The sequence below is a fragment of the Lacerta agilis genome, chromosome 12 (genome assembly GCF_009819535.1).
Source record: "Lacerta agilis isolate rLacAgi1 chromosome 12, rLacAgi1.pri, whole genome shotgun sequence".
Lineage (NCBI taxonomy): Eukaryota > Metazoa > Chordata > Lepidosauria > Squamata > Lacertidae > Lacerta > Lacerta agilis.
Genome location: NC_046323.1, coordinates 20833755 through 20853790, shown reverse-complemented (window position 1 = coordinate 20853790; position 20036 = coordinate 20833755). Strand labels below are relative to the sequence as shown.

Below are 20036 nucleotides of genomic sequence, written 5' to 3'. Positions count from 1 at the left end.
CTCTTTGTCAATCACTGAAAATATTTATCTACGCGTCGAGTTTCTACTGGACACACAACTAATGCTACCTGCATGCAGGGGTGCCAACCTGAATAAAATATTGTGGTGGCCCAGGTAAAATATTATGCAGGGCCTGCCCCACATAATCGATCACAGGACGTGGTGTACACACACCATTTGAATAGAAATGGCCATAAATTTTGTAGGGCCCTGGCTCCTTCAAATATTTTATTGTGGGGGCCAAAGCCCCCATTCCCCCTAGGAGTTGGCTCCTATTCTTGCATGCCTGAATAATGTGAAAGCTCGAGAAATGTAAAGGAGAGGTCTCCTAGGTGGGTTAGCCCTAAGTGGGGTTGTTTTATTAAATTCCCTCTGTATTTGCTACATGGCTTTTCGATTGCATTTCCCACCTTCTCGTTGTACATTTTCAGGGAAGATACATTTTTTTTTTTTTTAGGATGAATAGGTTTGCACTGCCATTGGGGTCCTTCCCTGAGTACCATTTCCCAGTCAGTCATGCCAATGACGATAAACAAGCTGCTTAAAAACAAAGGCTGTCTTGTTTTATTTATTTTTTTCTGTTTGAAGCTTGTGATGCTGATACTCCTTAAGGGACCCTCGCTGTCGTGTTTTTCTTAATTTTAATTCATTTTGAATATATACATGGTTGGGCTTTTCAACATCCCTTGCACCAAGTTCAATGGCTGTTTATTTTAAATAAGCCCCCCCTCAAGTTAAAGTTGACTAAGAATTAGCAGTGGATTTTAGTTGTACAAAACAACTTTAAAATCACATGTAGGTATATTAAAGCCATAAAGTTTTATAAGCACACGAAAACACCACGGCATGAAGTTTAAAACCTTTTCTCGTGTTAGAGGAACAAGTTTTCTGAGAGGGGTGAGAGAGGAATGGTATCAACTTTCCACAAAACTTGTGTGTTTCTGACACCTGCCCTCCTCCAAATGCCGTGTTGGAAATTTGATTTATTCCATTAACAAACCATTGCCAGCAAAAGGGATTTAGAACTGGGATACCCACTAAAAAAAAAACACGAAACCCAGTAATGAAATACATGATGAAATTTTCAACTCGGCCACATTCCCGTGTGTTAACAGGTTCTTAGATCTCAATCCCTGTAGAAAATTTCCCCAAACCTGAGCAATATAATCTAACCATTTTTATTATTACAACTAGAACAAACCACTAATCCTCTGAGTAAACCTTTGAAAGCATTAGGCCTCCTTTATGGTAAATTCCTTACACACTTGCCAAGAGGATACCCCATCCTCTTCATAAATATTTTTTAATGCAAAATCAGTTTGTTTGCTTTTGTGTAACATGGTCCTAGACACAATGATAACAACTGGTTCTAGTAAACTTGCCAAGAGGATACCCCATCCTCCTCTTCATAAATATTTTTTAATGCAAAATCAGTTTGTTTGCTTTTGTGTAACATGGTCCTAGACACAATGATAACAACGGTTCTAGTAAACTCTGTGGATTTTTTTGGGGGGGGGTGTTATGTTACAAAAATGAAGCTTTTGTAGTTTAGGATGTATGTAAAAGTTTGGGGGGGCATAATACTGAGCTATAGTAGAGCTTTCTTGACCTGATCTTTGGCCATGAAAATATCCCAAATAATAGTTGTGCTTTGTACAACTATGTTTGTAAAACAAGAAAGGCAGGCGGGTTGAAACCACTTCCTTACTGGCAAGGTCGTCTCTCTTCTCAGAAATGACTGGATCTCCCTCTCCCTCTCTCTCTCCCCACATTTACCCTTCAGATCAATACAGGTAAAGGTAAAGGTAAAGGGACCCCAGAGAATTAGGTCCAGTCGCAGACGACTCTGGGGTTGTGGCGCTCATCTCGCTTTACTGGCCAAGAGAGCTGGTGTACAGCTTCTGGGTCATGTGGCCAGCATGACTAAGCCGCTTCTGGCGAACTAAAAATGCCGTTTACCTTCCCGCTGGAGCGGTACCTATTTATCTACTTGCACTTTGATGTGCTTTCGAACTGCTAGGTGGGCAGCAAGCCCTAGGCTCTGTGGTTTAGACCACAGTGCCACCCACGTCCCATGTATGAGCAATTATGTAATGTAAACACAACTTGGTTTTTCTAAATTTTGTATTATTCAGATATTTACATACCAGATTATTTCGATAAATGAAGGTGTGTTGTGCTTGATTTTCACTGTCCTATGCTTACAATATGTATGTTCTAAAGGAGTGGTAAATAATTTTATGTAATGACAATCGCAAACCAAAGTCACACTGTTCTGATAAAACTGCCTGCTTAATTCAAGAAACGGGCTTTAAACTGAAAACGCTCCTTAAAAAAGTAATTTGATAGTGTAGCAATCTTTTCTCCAAAACAAATTTGAGCTATTTCATAGCTTCCGGGCACATATCAAGCTCTTTGGCAGAAGTGTGTGTGTGTGTGTGTGTGTGTGTGTAGGGGAACGGAAATGTTCCTATATGTGCAAGTAGAGGCAAATCTTCCCATTCCAACAGAGATCTCTTGTCACATTTTTCTTTCGCTTGCCAAAGGAATCTCTGCTCCATGAATCTGACAGTGGGCAGAGTTGGCCTGCCAGGCTCTGCAGTATATTTACATGTTCTACCAGTGATAAATTCAAACTATCGTCTAGAATATTAGAAATCTGCTCTCTGTCTTGCTCAGTTGGAGGAGCTGAGCTTGGATGCTGCGTTTATCTTGCCAGCAAATGGCAACAGCCGCCAACTCCATTGTGAAACTTAATGGCGGGACTCACTCTGGAGGAATGAAAAGACAGTGGTGTCTCTTAATCTAGTTAGCTGCGTTTCTGTTGGATGTGCCCTAAATTTCACGCTCAGCTTCGGCCTCCTCCTTTGATAATCTCCAGAGAGCCCTTGGGTACAGAAAGCCATTATGTTAATTGGCTAGCAAATTTGTTAAATGTGCGGAATGGGCTAAAGGTCACTACATATGCAGTACATCACAGGGCAGAGATGTGGTTAAGTGTTTGGTAGTGCCTCAATACAACAGGAAAGGGAAGGGTTGCAAGGACACAGAGCTGCATTTTCAAGATACAATCTGCTGATTTCTTTATTACTCCTCACTGCATACAACCCAGCATGCATCTGTTGCAGTGCTATAACCATTCAACACTCCAACATACATTATAATGCTAGTTTTAAATGGCCCTGGGTCACCTGGATCCAGCCCATTTGCTCCTTTCTTATTTCTTTATCTGTTTATCTGTTTTTGCCCATTCCCCACTATGGTGCATGCGACTTCCCCATTCTTGCTTTTTTAGCCCTTCAGCTGTGTATAAACAAGATTTTATTCTAAAACCAGTGGGGACTGAGTACAGTGGTACCTCAGGTTACAGACGCTTCAGGTTACAGACTCCGCTAACCCAGAAATAACGCTTCAGGTTTAGAACTTTGCTTCAGGATAAGAACAGAAATTGTGCTCTGGTGGCGCAGCGACAGCGGAAAGTCCCATTAGCTGAAGTGGTACCTCAGGTTAAGAACAGTTTCAGGTTAAGAACGGACCTCCAGAACGAATTAAGTTCTTAAGCGGGGTACCACTGTACTTGGTCCCCCCCCCCCGCCGTGTAGTCCACATGCAACCTAGATTTTTGCATTTTTTAATTTATTTTCTGCCCCCTATTGAGAAACTGGTCTTATTCCCAAAATAAAAGCTTGTTGCCAACTGATTCTGCATTACCCTACAGAGTGTCCATTTGCAAACAGATGAAAGTGGTCCCAGCAATAGGGGTTATATCTGCTATTCTTGGGTGTATACCAAGATTGCAACCACCTCTTTCTTCTTCATTTGCCTTGAGTGCGTGCAGGAAGCAAAAGGCACGGATAACCTATTAAAGGGAGGGTTTTCAAATGTACATCGAGTAGCCACATCTACCTTGGTGGGGGCAGGATCTGGAATCAATCTAGATTGAAAGCGGTGTGTTGAGGACAAGCATAAATGATTCCAGATTGAATAAAACTACATTTGGGGGGGGGTTAGTACAAATGGGGTTGTATGTGTGCATCTTCCAGTCTGTGCCACAGTAACTCACTCCGCATTACAAGGTTTCTCTGGCCTCCTTCCTCTCTTTCGTCTCCTTTCCTATTCCTTTCAAGGCACATTCCTGCTCCTTTGGCTTATGCTTTTATTTTCTCCCACCTGTTGTTACCAGCACAACACATTCATTGTTGCCTTCCTTGGGTGTGGCCTGTGAAGCAGCTTCCTCCGACTGAGCCTTGGGCTACGTTGCATTATGAAGCACCTATGAAATGCTCTACCTCAGAAGGACATGCAGCTAAGGTCCCTGAGACATTATTTGCTTGCCAGGTTCTATGTACAAAAAGTCTCCTCAGTCTGGGAAAATGAAAATTAAGAGGATTACCCAGGACGAACTCTAGATTTGTGAAATGACTTCCAGCTTCTGAGAAACCTAACCATGATATATAAAAAATGATAGACATGTGAAAACAAAATAAGGCACAAAAAGAGAGAGTGTGAGAATACTTTGATTTTTTTATTTCACAAATGCTTGTCTAGTCATATTCTATCTCTGCTGCCCCACCCCCAAAGTTATCCAAATACCAAGTAACCAGTCACCGCTTTTAGCTACCATATGAAGATAATAATGAGAAATTCTCACACAAAAGTAATTCCTTGGTGAACTTGATGTGAAACTATAAGGACATAAAAATGTAACAGTTCTACACCTTTCAACACCCACTTGACCCATTACCAGCCACTAGTAGTGGTATGTTTATATAACAATATGAGAGGAAATGCCCATGCCATCTTGTTGTTGTTGTTCAGTCGTTCAGTCGTGTCCGACTCTTCGTGACCCCATGGACCAGAGCACGCCAGGCACGCCTATCCTTCACTGCCTCCCGCAGTTTGGCCAAACTCATGTTAGTAGCTTCGAGAATACTGTCCAACCATCTCATCCTCTGTCGTCCCCTTCTCCTTGTGCCCTCAATCTTTCCCAACATCAGGGTCTTTTCTAAGGAGTCTTTCTCTCATGAGGTGGCCAAAGTACTGGAGCCTCAACTTCAGGATCTGTCCTTCTAGTGAGCACTCAGGGCCGATTTCCTTGAGAATGGATAGGTTTGATCTTCTTGCAGTCCATGGGACTCTCAAGAGTCTCCTCCAGCACCATAATTCAAAAGCATCAATTCTTCGGCGATCAGCCTTCTTGATGGTCCAGCTCTCACTTCCGTACATTACTACTGGAAAAACCATAGCTTTAACTATACGGACCTTTGTCGGCAAGGTGATGTCTTTGCTTTTTAAGATGCTGTCTAGGTTTGTCATTGCTTTTCTCCCAAGAAGCAGGCGTCTTCTAATTTCGTGACTGCTGTCACCATCTGCAGTGATCATGGAACCCAAGAAAGTGAAATCTCTCACTGCCTCCATTTCTTCCCCTTCTATTTGCCAGGAGGTGATGGGACCAGTGGCCATGATCTTAGTTTTTTTGATGTTGAGCTTCAGACCATATTTTGCGCTTTCCTCTTTCACCCTCATTAAAAGGTTCTTCAATTCCTCCTCACTTTCTGCCATCAAGGTTGTATCATCAGCATATCTGAGGTGTTGATATTTTTTCCGGCAATCTTAATTCCGGTTTGGGATTCATCCAGCCCAGCCTTTCGCATGATGAATTCTGCATATAAGTTAAATAAGCAGGGGGACAATATACAGCCTTGTCGTACTCCTTTCCCAATTTTGAACCAATCAGTTATTCCACATCCAGTTCTAACTGTAGCTTCTTGTCCACATACAGATTTCTCAGGAGATGGATGAGGTGATCAGGCACTCCCATTTCTTTAAGAACTTGCCATAGTTTGCTGTGGTCGACACAGTCAAATGCTTTTGCGTAGTCAATGAAGCAGAAGTAGATGTTTTTCTGGAACTCTCTAGCTTTCTCCATAATCCAGCGCATGTTTGCAATTTGGTCTCTGGTTCCTCTGCCCCTTCGAAATCCAGCTTGCACTTCTGGGAGTTCTCGGTCCACGTACTGCTTAAGCCTGCCTTGTAGAATTTTAAGCATAACCTTGCTAGCGTGTGAAATGAGTGCAATTGTGCGGTAGTTAGAGCATTCTTTGGCACTGCCCTTCTTTGGGATTGGGATGTAAACTGATCTTCTCCAATCCTCTGGCCACTGCTGAGTTTTCCAAACTTGTTGGCATATTGAGTGTAGCACCTTAACAGCATCATCTTTTAGGATTTTAAATAGTTCAGCTGGAATATCATCACTTCCACTGGCCTTGTTGTTAGCAAGGCTTTCTAAGGCCCATTTGACTTCACTCTCCAGGATGTCTGGCTCAAGGTCAGCAACCACACTACCTGGGGTGTATGAGACCTCTATATCTTTCTGGTATAGTTCCTCTGTGTATTCTTGCCACCTCTTGCCACCTCTTCTTGATGTCTTCTGCGTGTATTCTTGCCACCTCTTCTTGATGTCTTCTTGATGCCATCTTACCTTGTGCCTTCAGAACCCAGTCATTTTAAAATTAATATTTATGAATATTTTAACTATTTAATATGACAAAATATCAGGGCTTTTTTCCAAGCCCGGAATTCCGGCACCTTTCAGGTGAGCGCCATTGCCATTCAAAGTGAATGAGGGTGAGTTCATGGTGAGTTCTGGCACCTCTTTTTCTAAAAAGAAAAGCACTGCAAAACATATATCAGTTATCATTGTTGTTGTTCAGTCGTTCAGTCATGTCCGACTCTTCGTGACCCCATGGACCAGAGCACGCCAGGCACGCCTATCTTTCACTGCCTCCTGCAGTTCGGCCAAACTCATGCCAGTCGCTTCAAGAACACTGTCCAACCATCTCATCCTCTGTTGACCCTTCTTGTGCCCTCCATCTTTCCCAACATCAGGGTCTTTTCTAGGGAGTCTTCTCTTCTCAAGAGGTGGCCAAAGTACCTGGAGAAGAAGAAGAAGAAGAAGAAGAGTTTGGATTTGATATCCCGCTTTTTACTACCCGAAGGAGTCTCAAAGCGGCTAACATTCTCCTTTCCCTTCCTCCCCCACAACAAACACTCTGTGAGGTGAGTGGGGCTGAGAGACTTCAAAGAAGTGTGACTAGCCCAAGGTCACCCAGCAGCTGCATGTGGAGGAGTGCAGACACGAACCCGGTTCCCCAGATTACGAGTCTGCTGCTCTTAACCACTACACCAAACTGGCTCTCCAGTATCCCTGCCAAGAAAACTCCATGGACAAAGACAACAGTTATCATTATATATAATTACCCATCACATTTTGTATTTGCTTAAATTTGCTGATAGTATGTGCCATATTTTGCTTTGACGCTGATGAAAACAAGTTGCAAAGCTTACCAAATGTCCAAATATTAAAAAGGATCTACGTGTGAGGTGCCCTTGGAGACTGGGGCCAAGCTCCCCCCCCCCTCCCGATTGTACTTGCACACAGGCACAAATATCCCCCATCTTTCACAAGAAGTGGCTGAGAAATGTCCTGTTTGTTACTTGCACAGGAGTAGCTGCCACCAGCCCTGTTATTCCTCAACTCTGAGCTGGGCCACTGTGCGCTATGGGGATCCCAGAGAGTAGGAAATAACACATGTCAAGTCTACTAGTTGCTTACCAGCCCAGATCTAACTAGTTATTCTTGTTCCACTCTCCTCGAAAATATTATAATGCAACTGAGTGGTTAGTTAGCAAGTGGGATAGGTGCTGAGTTATACCTGCCTGATACTTACAACAGCTCTAATTAAGATATATTTACTAAAGGGGGGTTGGAAGGAGTGAAGCATTGCCTTTAAAAGAAAATAAAACACAAAGTACTTTATTAGCAAAAATCCTGAAGTACTTCAATGTACAGATCATCCTTTCCCGAACTAAACCTGGGTTCTGTTTGTGGAAGACGTCAGAGTTCCCCAGGCTGAAGGAGAACAATGTACCTCCACATATTTTGGAACAAACTCCCATCAGCCTTTGCCAGCATGGTCAATGTCTGGGATGATAAGAACTGTAGTCCACAACATCAGGAGGCACCACACTAGCTACTCTTGTCCTTGGCCATAGAAGTCAGAGATAAACTATTTCCAAAAGCATGTTATATTTATGGGGCAGTTCCCAAGAGGAAAGGTGGAACAAGGATCCAATCAGAACAGGATTCTGACTGTCTCAGGGCAGGTTTACATGTACACAGAATTGCTGAGTAACTCCTAAAGGTGTAAAGATTAAGAGACGTTTTTGATCCTTTCAGATACTTTATGTGGAGTGGGCCTATGTGAGGATGTGCAATGAGCATTATGATTGAGGAAGGGCTTTGGATAGAGTTGTACAGTCCAGGAGGTTTCATTATCAGGTTTGGCACAGTGCCATCTGGTGGACCCCCCCCAACTCAATGTACCTGAAGGAGCGTCTCCACCCCATCATTCAGCCTGGGCACTGAGGTCCCCCTCCGAGGGCCTTCTGGTGGTTCCTTCCCTGTGAGAAGTGAGGTTACAGAGGGCCTTCTCAGTAGTGAAATGGCCTTCCATCAGATGTCCAGGAAACAAACAACTATCTGACTTTTAGAAGACATCTGAAGGCAGCCCTGTTTAGGGAAGTTTTTAATGTTTGATGTTTTATCATGTTTTTAATATTCTGTTGGGAGCCACCCAGAGTGGCTGGGGAAACCCAGCCAGATCAGCGGAGTATAAATAATAAATAATAAATAATAAATAATAAATAATAAATAATAAAATAATAATAATAAATAATAAATAATAAATAATAAATAATAAATAATAAATAATAAATAATAAATAATAAATAATAATTATCATCATCATTCTCTCACACACACACATACACACAAACCATGAGCCTTAATGTGGATAGCAACATTAGAACTCAGAAGAAGAAGAAGAAGAAGAAGAAGAAGAAGAAGAAGAAGAAGAAGAAGAGTTTGGATTTGATGTCTCACTTTATCACTACCCGAAGGTAGATAAAGCGGCTAACATTCTCCTTTCCCTCCCCCCCCCCAACAACAAACACTCTGTGAGGTGAGTGGGGCTGAGAGAGTTCAAAGAAGTGTGACTAGCCCAAGGTCACCCAGCAGCTGCATGTGGAGGAGCGGAGACGTGAACCTGGTTCACCAGATTACCACTCTTAACCACTACACCACACTGGCTCTCTGAGCACCAGATGGCAAGGGATTTAAATTTATTTCAATGCTCCTGTGCAACCCCTGCTATAGTATTGGTCCAGAGCACTGGGAGAAATGTGTGACAGTATTCCTTGAGCTTTCTGGAGTTGCTGGAAAATGCCATGTTCTGACACCAGCCCTGGGGCCATGTAGGTAGGCAACTGCCACACCCTACACCATTCTGGAGAATTATTCAGCCTCAGGAGCAGTGGGAGAAGGGACGGTGCAAGGAAGGAACTATAGTGGGAAGGAGCAAGTTGGAAAGCCACATTTTATGAGCAGAAATCCACTCGCTGGTGTCTAGATCCACATTTTATAATATTGTACTAACCTACCAAAATATATAATACTGGTTCCTGTAATTAATTTTTTTTGTAATACTGTACTGTAAATACTGTAATTAGATCTTTTTGGAAGGGCGAGGTATTTTATTACTATGTTTGATTAGGAGCAAAAGAATAAACAAAGGTTACCTAAAGGTAAAGGGACCCATGACCATTAGGTCCAGCCGCAAACGACTCTGGGGTTGCGGTGCTCAACTCACTTTATTGGCCGAAGGAGCTGGTGTACAGCTTCCGGGTCATGTGGCCAGCATGACTAAGCCGCTTCTGGCGAACCAGAGCAGCACACGGAAATGCTGTTTACCTTCCCGCTGGAGAATACCTATTTATCTACTTGCACTTGATGTGCTTTCGAACTGCTAGGTTGGCAGGAGCAGGGTACCGAGCAACGGGAGCTCACCCCGTCGCGGGGATTTGAACAGCCGACCTTCCAATCGGCAAGCCCTAGGCTTTGTGGTTTAGACTACACAGCGCCACCCACGTCCCAAGAGTTATAAATGCCCAGCATTCACCACCAGTTCTCATTTGTCCCCATGAATTCTCATTTAGGCTGAGGGATTTAGGCTGATCTTGTCTTTAAAGCTGGTATAGATATACCCATACTGCAATATTGCGCTGTGTGTCCCTTGTTGGTTTTAGAAACTTCAGAAATGTCTTAAGATGAACCAGGAGGCAAAAGGTGCCTGGAAATGTTTTTCAAAGTTTGCATGGGGGTGGGGGGGACCTTACATCTGTTCTTGGTATGGAAGTCAGCTGAACAGGCTTGTGTTGTTGTTTTCCCCAGGATGCCTTTCATGTTTCCCCCTCCTTCTCTTCAGAAAGCCAGCTATTTATTTACACTCAAGGTAGGCCCATTCTTTTATCTCCTGGTGTACTGTAAACTAAAGCGATTAGCATACTGGAATTACAGTACAGTCTTTTAAAAAAAAACCCAACCTCTCTCAATATTATTTTTGGAGGGAAACCTCTTAATGAACTGAAGACAAATAACAACAACGGGAACGGTTGCTTGGTGTTCAGCAACGAAAGTTGTTGCTTGTAAGTCACAACGCCACATGCAATGAGCCCATGAATAAAAATGAGAGGGCAGCCCTTTGACAGGACCCCCATCTGCAAGCATACGAGAAAGCATCTCAAGTGTTGTGTATTTACCAGATGTTGCTAAGAGCTCTCACTGGAGCAGGAATTGCCTTCCCTGGCCTTTGTACACTTTTAATTTCTTTATGTATTATTATTATTATTATTATTATTATTATTATTAATATCTCACCTTGTCCCCAGATGGGACTCAAGGCAACTTATGCATAAATTTATTTATCTCAGAAATGTTTCAGTGGGCATCAAATGCGTTACACTAGGAGCATAATTCCATAGCTCTTTAGAACTATTGTGCCCAAACAGTCCTGACTGACCGACCCATGGAATCCATATTGCTTAAGGTGGGCCACGTTCACACCATACATTTAAAGGCCTGTAATACAACTTTAAACTTTCATGGCTCCCCCCCTCCCCCCAGAAAGTTCTGGGAGCTGCAGTTTGCGTAGGGCACTAAGAATTGTTAGGAAACCTCTATTCTCCTCACATAGCTACTATTTCCAGTGTTTCAAGTGAAGAGGGATAAATTGTTAAGCCACTCTGAAAACCGTAGCTCGGTGAGGTTCTCCTAATGACCCACTGAACTGGTGGCAAGTAAGGAGGTAGATGGGTGAGAACTGAGGTGGTGGAGGAGCACCCAATTCACCCGTACTGGACCAGCCCTTCACTGCACATAAGAAGTCATTACTAAAATATTGCATAGTCCAGGGACAAGGCAATGCTGCCATCTCTCTCCGCCTTCGACTCCTTCTCCATCTTGCCTTTGTCAATGGTGAGCTAGCAGTCCACGGGTCATTTCCCCATATGGAGGTAGATCCACATATAAATATCTGTAACTAAGTAGATCCACATATAAATATCTGTAACTAAGTCTATCTTCAGGGAGCCAATTGTGGAACTGATGATGTGAGTAAACTTCTTTTATTGACCTGTCATGTCTTTATTTTTTTAAGAGGGATAAAAGGGAACTTACCAGGAACATACAATTCAATACTGAATTGTATGATAGTAAGAGGCTTACACAAGCCCGCAAACCAGCTATCTGCCGTGGTGTTTAAAAGGGGGAATGTAAACTCTGCTAAGTAAAAGAACTTGCTAGTGCAAGTTAGGAAGGATATTAATAAGCAATATATCCTCTCCTGCCTCCCTGAACATTCCCACACATTCCTTGCTTTGCCAGTTTACTGCACTCCTGTTCTTGGTATATATATATTATTATATAGATAGGCCTCTCTAGGTCCTAACCTACAACATGTAGAATGGTGCAGTTTTAGGTAGTTTTAGGGCTCTGGGTTTTGCGGTCTTCTGGAGCGGGTCCTCCATGGTAATGTGTACTACTTTGGGGGACCCTCCTCTTCATTCTGTGGAGTGGGTCCCTTGACTTCTCCCCAAAAGTCTGCCCTGTAACCCCGGTACACCCCATTATATCTATCTACTTTCTCAGCTCAATGTTTGGTGATATGTAACCGGCTTCTGAGCCGTGAATTGTAATTCTCTACTCTATGGGAATTTTCAATTCACGAACACCATGAACTAAACTAGGGGAAATTCCCTTCTTGCATCCCAAAGATGATGACTGGATTTGGAAGTTGGATGTAAAACTTAACCATGAGTGAAATTGGGATCTGTATCTAACATAATATTGATCTCTGTTCTGTCCTTTAAAAAAAATCTGTTTAGATACTTTCTCTCATTCAAGATTCAGTGCTGTTTCTGTTTTTATATCTACATTTACTAAAAAGAAAGCCTATAGCAAGTTGTTTTGGTACTCTAATTCTTTGAATACTTGTCCCCTCTCCTTATCCTACAATCTATGATCCCTTGGAGGTCACATGGGAGGGACTTATTCCGCAACATTGGAGGGACATTCCGCAACCTCCATCTTGGAACTGAGTGTACAAGCTGAACTTGTGGCTACAACAGCAGCGTAAAAATTGTGTGTGTGTGTGTGTGTGTGTGTGTGTGTGTGTGTTTTCCCTGTTGCCCCAGTCCCTACTTTCTATAGCATATTTTTCCCTGATGAAGAATTCTGGAGATCTCAGATGATTGCCACAATTTCGACATTTTGGTTTATACAGATTGATTGAGGACACTTCCTTTTAATAAATAAATAAATAAGATTCCAGTTTGATTGTATTTCTGTATGCCAGTCAGTATTTACATATAATTGCATAACACTACACTAAAAGCACCACTGAGATTTGAGGTTCCAGCCATCGATCATCTAAGGCCTGTTTAGAAAGCCACACAGTGGAATTCTTCCTAGCATCCAGACCCATTTGGGAAATATTTTAATCCAGGAAAATATGGGTGACAGATCCTTTACCATAGCAGCACAAACAGCCACAAGTGTAATAATGAATCCTGTCTGTGTACATATGTGGAAAGCTTGATGCTAGCTGTTTTTAAAACAAAGCACTTTAGCTGGACAGAAGGAAAAACATCATACTCCATTTCATTCCAATGATTCCTGAAAATTGGTGGGAGGGTTTACTCAGGCAGGGAGAAGCTGGTAACAAAGTTTGCCATTAACTCTTCCTTCACCATGTTTTGAATGATGCTGTTTTTAGAGTAATTCCTGAAAACTAGCCATGCTAATGGATTTACTGCCCCCAGAAAATAAATCAACCAAAGTGACCATTATGTCATTTGAGAGACTAACTGGTTTATTGTGGCACAAGTTTGTGTAGGCAGTATCCTACATCAGATGCATGAAATAGACCATGAAGGTAGCAGATATATGTGTGGGCTGAAGTCTACTGGAGGACATAGTAAGATTACAAATAAGAAAAAGCTCATTATACTGGACCACTGTATGTGCATAAGTGAATTTAATGCAGTTTCATTTGGGTAATGTCTTCCACCTCAGTGCATTGCTTTCTTCCCATAGTGTAACTGTAAAAGCAAAAAACTGACCTCATGCGTCCAGTGTAGAAGCTAGACAATGTAAGTTTGCAGGTCATTCCTTGTGTCAAGTTGGGCAAATTGCAGAGGTTGACAATGATGACCAGCATGCAAGGATGCAAGATGTGTTGTTACAAATCTGAAGAAGTGTGCATGCACACGAAAGCTCATACCAAGAACAACTTAGTTGGTCTCTAAGGTGCTAATGGAAGGAATTTTTATTTTATTTTGTTGTTACAAACAAGTCAGCATGAGCCTCAGGCCTCTGCACTTGCTTTCATGTGCACAGGGCAGCGATTTAAAGCTTCTTGTCCTGTTTTTGGCCCCTTAAACATCAGTTTCCTGTTTCTGATTAATACAGGAGTTTGTAGTTTGTACGAACCACATTTAGGTAGCAAGCCAGGGGATATCAAACCGGGATATCAAACATATATCACTATATATAAGGGTCTAGTGACTTCTGTTTCAGTGTATCTGAAGAAGTGTGCTATGCACACGAAAGCTCATACCGAGAACGAACTTAGTTGGTCTCTAAGGTGCTACTGGAAGGACTTTTTTTATTTTTTATTTTGTTTTGACTATGGCAGACCAACCCGGATACTACCTGTAACTGAAACTGAGACACGGGTGTGTGTGTTGTGTGTGTGTGTGTGTGTGTGTGTGTAGACTAGGAATGGAAGTTTAAAACTCTCCCCACTTGTGTTCAAGTGTGGAGCATGTAAACACAAGGCTTTGTGCTCAAAACAAGAAACCACGCTGTTGGGTCTGAACTGGGTGCATGTCTTCACTAGGCAGCTCAGTCAATTCGAGATTCCAGTTCAGTTCTCCACCCTCTGTGACTTACGCAGGCAAAATAGCGACAGCCAGGGCTTTTTTTTCCCAACCAGAACTCACCAGAATTCAGTTCCACCACCTCTCAGGTGGGCACCATTGCCATTCTAAGACAATGGGGGGAGTTTCATGGTGAGTCCTGGCACCTCTTTTTCTAGAAAAATAGCACCGGTGAACGACAGCCACACACAACAGAGAGCTGTCAGCAGATTGAGTGAAACTCTGAAGTTTGCAGTAGTACGGAACGAATCTGTAGAAACATTCCCCACAAAGAACCCAGAGAAGACTGGGCGTAACCGGTGCCCACAGAATGCTAACTTCTAGGAATGGGGGGGAAACAAAGCTTGAGGGGAGTTGGGAATCATGCCCACAGGAACTTGGGCTAAATGCTATGGGATACTTCAAGATTCACAGGCAAGGCAAGTTCCCATTTGTTCACTGCTTGTTTCTTTCATCAAACACTTAATATTGTATAGTGAGGAGCTGGTGTGTGACTGAAGATGCATGATAAACATCGATGCTGGCATGCACCTCCCTCCTTCATGGTTTAGAGTGCTCTTTGAAGCGTGCTGTAGTGTAGACAAACAGAAACTTGTCTGTCCCGTAACATTGGAAGTTGTCCCAAGTCAAGCATGAAGAACCAATGTCTGGCATGTGGACTTTCTAAGAGAGATCAGCATGCAGAGAACTAGATTCTTCTATCTTTTTTCATGGATATTTCTGTGAATCCATGTGGATTTTACATTCCATTGAAGCTTTTTTTTTTGTTGTTTTAACGTATTATTTCTCCATGGAAAACAAATATGCCCATAGTGAATAGTTTGCAAGGCTGAGCCTCTGACCCAGACTGGGTGGATGGACGACAATTACTCTGTCCCTTTCTTAAGGGTTAATCACGAGGTTGAAAACTCTGCAACATTCAGTCAGGATGAAGCTGAAGGCTGAAATGTCACTTTTGAAACAGGGTTAAGAAGGTCGCACAGCTGCAAATATAATAGCTCGATGAAAATCAGATTCTGACTGCAACCCACTTCAAGAATAACATTGGAACAGGAAACAAGCCTGCGTGATATTCTTACGAGTTAAGCTGTACAAATTTTTGCAGATATTTTATTTAGTTATTTGTTTTCTATGCAAAGACTGAAAGGAGAACAGGGTCCCGTGATTTCACGCTATTCCTTTCCAGCAGTTTGTGCAAAGACAACGTTGTGCTAATCTGATATACCCACAAGGGTAAGATACAAAGTGAGCGGGGGGACGGGACTATATATTGAAATATTTGAGGTCATTTGAGGAGTGGGCTTGTTGTTTGACGTGTTGTATTTTTGAATTCTTTTGTGTGCTCTGGTGGTGTTTCCAAAGCTGTAGAAAATCTGAAGGGCCCAAACCCCCAAACTTCAGGTTACTTAAATATGTCTGTAATTTGCACCTGGCTGTGTTAGGGACCATGCTTTGCAATATATATTCACTAACCCCCTGACAGATTGACAGTGAGGCTGTGCCCATGTTAAGCTGAGGTGGAGATACTGGTGGCCCTCCTCTCCTTTTACGTCATTTGTCAAGTAATCAGCCGCTGCATCTCCCTCCAGGAAAATATTTGCCTGGAATCTAAGGCAGTGAGAGAGGCTGTTTACCAGCACCTGCCCCACATTGGCCTAGTTTCTGAGTTTGAAATGTGGGAACAGCTTGAGGTGGTTTATGAGTGGGCTGCCTTGGGGTATAGACAGGAAGGCATTGAAGAGGGCTTGTGACTAAGTTGATTTTGATGTATGGGGAACATGGGTTGGATACGGAATGGCCATGCTGGCAAGTTATGGGTGCTAGAGCAGGTCAATGGCAGGTTATGGGTGCTAGAGCAGTTAAGGCAGTGCCACAGGGGAGGGTTAGGGTGGCATGTAGGAGGGAAGGGTTTGAGCAGTCATGGCAACATCCTTCCTTCCTGCCCGAGGGCATCTTGCTCAGGGTCCGTTCAAACTTGGCAGTACCACTGAAGATGTACCTGGACATTGTAATCTCTCTCGTTCAATTTTAAACATGTGTTTTGAGATGGGGATGGTGGTGGAGGATTAATTTACACAAGAATATTGCAACAATATTTGGGTTTTATTTCCAATATATGTGAAAAGTCCCCCCCCCCTATTGTGTATCATTAGCATCTCGAGAGACAACGGAGTGCGCCTCCGGGGGTGAAGTTAAACTTCTGGAGAATCACAGCGCCTACTGTGGCTGTAGAGACCAGTAACTCCTAAGTGCTGTGTAACGGATCAGCCCTTAGGCTGGGTATGGTCAGGAGCCCAGCGTATTAGGAGTTAACACCCACTCTATGTGACTGGCGGCTCACTCGCAGGAGGCGGGGCTTTTCGCCCTTTAAAAAGGGGGGAATGGCAGTTGGTCAGGAGGGTTAGAGGGTGAGAGGGTTGGAGAGAGATCGTGAGAGGTTAGGCTTTGGGAATGGGAGGAAAGGTCTTTACCATTGCTATGTTGTTAACAAAGCTGAATTACATGAGAAGAAGATTTGTAACAGTATTAACCCTGGACATCCATGTTTTCAAGTTACCTCAATAAAGTTAAATGTGTTTCAATGTTCGTTGACTCTGGCAGTGTATCAGTGCCTTAAGAGGTGTGACTAAGAGGAGAGAACAAAGTTTTCCTGTGGAAGAGGAAACGGTTTGCTTATTCTCCTGTCATACAGAGGGCTGGGCAGTGAAGCCAAAGGTGCCACGCAGTTGCCAAAAAGGTGAGGCAAACTGCAGTAGTTTGGAACCCGGGGAGGGAGATCCCATAGGTGGCAAGAGGTTTTCGAACATGAAGCACTGAGGTACCCCAGAGACATCTCCCATATGAACACTTTAGGATTCATTCTAGTCGTCAGTGAAACCTAGGGAGAGACACAGTTGGGGAAGTATCGAAAGGGAGGGATCGGGAATAAGGGTCCCTCACATGCTGCCTCCTGCGTTGTTTTTGCTGCCTCAGCAGCACTGAAGTGACCTCTCTAGGGTGCATGCTTGGACATTGTGTATTGAGGTCCTGGGCTGCCCAGACAACAAGACCCTCCTCTCAGCCTTGCTGATGTGGTCCAAAGGAAAGGAGAGCAATACGTTTTGCACCAGCTTGGCTGCAGGAGTTGATATGTATGTATGTATATATATATATATATGCAGCCTATCACAGTCACACAAGCAGTTTGTGAAGATTATGCACAGTCTGTGGAAAAGTCTGAATGCACTCCCTCTCCGTGGCTATGTGAATTACCCATTAGAGAACACACATTAAACAATACTGGCCTGAACACAGTTCTGTGTTCAGCCGATCTTTATCCACACTCTTTCAGTCTGAATGCCATGTATCTTTCTGACTCATGCAGAGTGAGTGATATTTCATTGGTGTGTCAGGCTTCAACAATGCAGTGGGCTTCCTAGCATGTGTAGGCTGCCAATACCGTGCTTTATTTGGTCACTACAGTGCAATAAATTTTGAAAGATGTTGTTAACATCTACATTAAATCCTAAGCGTCTTTTCACTTGCACAACTACGCCAATACTTTCAGAAACTGGCATATAATGATTACAAGCACAATTGTTTTGATTCTGAAATTAAGATGTTAGCTTCTATGTATTTTACTATATACCATACATCCGGAATTTCCTGGACATAGCCAGCGTTCAGTCCTCGTAAACAGTGTCCTGGTGGAAATTGCTGAAATGTCTGGGGAAATCCTGGCATATGGCCCATGTCAGTAGTGTAGATTTGGATGAATTTAATTAAAATAGCTCAAAACCTCAGTTTTTTAGCTCAACAACTTTGGGCAAAAAGAAGAAGAAGAAGAAAGCTGAACAACCCTAATTTCACTTACTTAAGTTCAGTGGGATATCCTTCCTACAGACTAAGGGTTTGTGGAGATATTGACATTCTGCACGGTCTCAATCCTATCTGTACTTGATCTTTGAACTCTTCGGTCTGCTGTCTTTTGTATAGTCCTGTGCTGATTTCCTTTTAATGAGATCTGACACAAAGAATCCTGAAAGGGTGGGCTAATTTCACAAGGGATGAAAATGTTTGCAAAGTGCTCCCTATGCAAAGTCTTAATTCCACCCTGTTTTCCTGTTACACAAGCTGGTCTTCCACCATGACCTGTTCCTTTGGTCTTTCTGTAGCATCTGCACCAACCAGCTTTACTTTGCCTCATGTTCCTGAGCAGCAGGAACATCTATATTAAGGCGGGTAGATGAGGGAAAGTTAATTCCACCTACTACTGCACTAGCTGCAGAAGTTCTGCTTTGTACCAAGTGCTGTCCTAGACGATTCTCCAAGGCCAGCCTTTGATTTCTTAGTACCCCAAATAGTTGACCTGTGAGCAGCACCTCAGATGCAGCTGCTGCTATCATACCCTCAAAATGTCCTAATTTCCCAGGGACATTCCTGGAATTATGAAAGCCATCCTGGTTTCTGATTTGATCCTGGAATATCCTCATTTTCCATACCAGAATATTTTTTTTTAACCAGGAATTTGTTTTTATCTTTATTAATTTTCAGATATTTCTCTGAATTTTTTTAATCTCTTCTAGTGCTTTCGGGAGCGACTCTGTTGGTTCTTCTACAGATATCACCACATCATCTGCAAAAGCTTTTAATTTATATTTTCTCTGTCCCACCCCTAATCCTTTAATTTCTCGATTACATCTTATTCTTTGCACCAAAACTTCTAAAACTATTATCAACAATAAAGGTGACAGTGGACAACCTTGTCTAGTTCCTTTGGTTATTTTGCAATTCTCAGCCAGTACATTATTTGCTATCGATTTTGCTGATTGTCCAGTATACCGGTATATTGCCTTAACTCCTTTTATTAAAATGTCTCCATTATTTCATTGAGAATTGCTTCTTGTGTTAAAATTCCTAAATCTCCAGAAAATTGTGACCGAGCCTGTTCTACATGTTACAGAAAATTTAGTCCCACATTCATAGATAATCCTGTAGTTTTATTCAGATTAAGATATGTTCGGTTGTCAGCTTCCACTGAGAAGAAGTAACACTTGGCCTAAGGAATTCCCACTTTATAATGGAAGAAAGAAAAGGAGAACTGTGACCCACCATATTTCTCTCTCTAGTTTCTATGTAATATTTGAACTGAATACCGCCCTGCTGCGTACAGTTCTTTTGATCCAAGACAATTGTTTATGGGTTGCCATAAAATTTTCTCACCAGCTTTTTTCCTTCTTTATTTGGATAGCATCAGCAGAGCAATAAAGGCCTGTGTTGAAACAGACTCTTCGCTTGAAGTTTGCCTCTTGACCCAGAGTTGAAGAATGTGAGCAGGACAGTGCGGTACCTTCTTCTAATAAATGTAAAGTGTAAGTTTCCCAAAGCCTTTCACTAATATGAAGCATTTTTAAGATTTATTAGCACCGAATGAAAAAGGGTATTTTTGGAAATGTTAATTTCTGATAAGTAAGAAATTTCTATGGCTTCTTGATGCATATCCATATTAGAGTTGTCCAATGTAATATAAGCAAGGAAGCATGGCATTAGTCTGTTTCAGAAAGAAACCACTATACAGTGGTACCTTGGTTCTCAAACGCCTTGGTTCTCAAACGCCGAAAACTCAGAAGTAAGTGTTCTGGTTTTCAAACAATTTTTGGAAACCCAACATCCGATGCGGCTTTCAGCTATTGTTTCTGGGGCACCTGCACCAATCAGAA

General features: G+C 42.5%; 1 protein-coding gene across 3 annotated transcripts in view; it reads left to right on the top strand.

Annotated features, from left to right (window-relative positions):
• CREB5 (cAMP responsive element binding protein 5) overlaps positions 1–20036 on the top strand; it is a 260433-nt gene that overhangs the window by 37118 nt on the left and 203279 nt on the right. For 2 of the 3 annotated variants that reach the window (XM_033165527.1, XM_033165529.1), the window contains exon 2: positions 19568–19688. The gene's annotated coding sequence lies outside the window, so the exon portion shown is untranslated. The remainder of the gene's footprint in view (positions 1–19567; positions 19689–20036) is intronic. The other variant, XM_033165528.1, reaches the window with a different exon arrangement.